This window comes from Chrysochloris asiatica, unplaced genomic scaffold (assembly GCF_000296735.1).
Source record: "Chrysochloris asiatica unplaced genomic scaffold, ChrAsi1.0 scaffold00274, whole genome shotgun sequence".
In the NCBI taxonomy this organism is placed as follows: Eukaryota; Metazoa; Chordata; class Mammalia; order Afrosoricida; family Chrysochloridae; genus Chrysochloris; species Chrysochloris asiatica.
The window spans coordinates 802,816-804,573 of record NW_006408792.1 but is presented as its reverse complement, the minus strand read 5'-3'; the positions used below and the strand labels follow the sequence as shown (position 1 = coordinate 804,573).

Sequence of the window (1,758 nt, the reverse complement as noted above, 5' to 3'; positions counted from 1 at the left end):
AAATCAATTAGCAATAATCATAGATACTGTAAAATAATATATACATGGCAAAGTTAGTGATTGTACTGATTTTATTACTTTTGCTAAGCCATATTATTTTCCTCACATCCAATGCAAATAGATAAAACATAATATGAAGAAAAATATGTCTTCATTATTATTCACAATAAAAAGGGTCTGCTTAATTCTGTAGACCTGGACAAAGTTTACAATAGGAATCACTTAATGGTACCAGTGGATCATTACACCATTTTGATTCTGGTCCACTGAAGAGAATCTCATCCATACTTGGTGACGGAACTAAACTCCATGGGAACTGTGATAGATGGAACCTTTTTGTGGTAGTCCCACATCTCACTAAATAAGAAAAGACTCTAAAAAAGGAAATGTAACAATCAATCTGTCCAGATATTATATCTATAGGCTCTTTCTTTAGTATGCAGTAGAAAAGAGGGCCTTTTCTTAAGTATGCAGATACAAGTATTATTACAGTCTAGAGATTGCTGAATTGACATTTTTTTTTTCTGGTATAATGAAGGTCCACCTCGAGACCTCTTGGTTAAGGAACTTCAGATTAAGAAACTTCCACAACTTGTCTCAATTCTTCAAATAATGGAGCAAGTTCCTTTTCTAGGCTGACAATTAGTCCTATATTGGCACCTCTGCTAGCTATGAAACTTACCACCAAAGGTAACCGATTACATTGAACCACCTCGTAAGTGTTATAATAACAGATAATACTTTTGTTTTTTGAGAGTCCAAGTTTGCTGCCTTGGTCTGTTGCAAGGGCAAAAGTAGCTAGGAAGCCAGGTCTCAAAGCATGCTCTGGAGCATTATCATTGTCCACTTTAATAACAGGCACTCCATCTCTATCAGACACGGCAATAGCGTGGAGTCCTTCAACGCTTGGTTATTTTTTATACAGGAATCTCTTTAGGTCATCCGCCATGATGAACCCCTTCCTCCCGCAGGTTCAATCTCCACACTGAGGGTTTTGCTCCCGGGAATGCCCGGGTTCTCGCTGTCACTTCAGGGGCAACCTCAGAGGCAAGTTCCTCTGCAAGTGGCCGTCACATGATTTGTGACCTCTTCGGCTCTCTTGGAAGCACTTCTTACGCCTCTGACGCCTGAAAACCCTGACAGTGGGTTTTTAAATGAGAAAATTAATTTGTTAAAGCCATCCACTTATGGTATTTCAGTATATCAGTACTAGGCAGCTTAGACACTTATCATTTGGATCCCAATAGCCATAAATGTATTTTTGTATTGGCGAGGTCAAGTAAAAGGAATTTGTTTAGCTCTAGTTTCAATCTCTAAGTAGTAGAAACTATTAAATACTTGGTTGGCAGTTGTAATACAGAAGTGGCACAATAGACAGGCCTGGCAACCTACTTCTGAAAGGTCTAGCCCTGGAACACTGATGGATCAATTCCTCTTTGTTTGACCAGTTTGACTCTGTTCTCGTGGGTGTTATGAATCAATTTACTCTATGCGACTAACAATCAAACAAAGTTGTAACATACACTGCTAACTATAAGGCCAACAGTTCAAATCCACCAACTGCTTCTTAGAAACCCTATGTTGTTGTTGTTAAGTGCTGTCGAGTCGGTTCCGACCCATAGGGACCCTGTACAGGGTTTCTGAGGGTGTAAATCTTTACAGGAGTAGAAAGCCTCATCTTTCTCCCGCTGAGCGGCTGGTAGTTTCGAACTGCTGACCTTAAGGTTCACAGCCCGATTCGTAACCACTACGCTACCA

General features: G+C 39.9%; 1 pseudogene; it reads right to left on the bottom strand.

The window, feature by feature from the left end:
- Window positions 1-574: 574 nt before the first annotated feature.
- LOC102814160 lies at window positions 575-949 on the bottom strand (annotated as a pseudogene).
- Window positions 950-1,758: the final 809 nt, after the last annotated feature.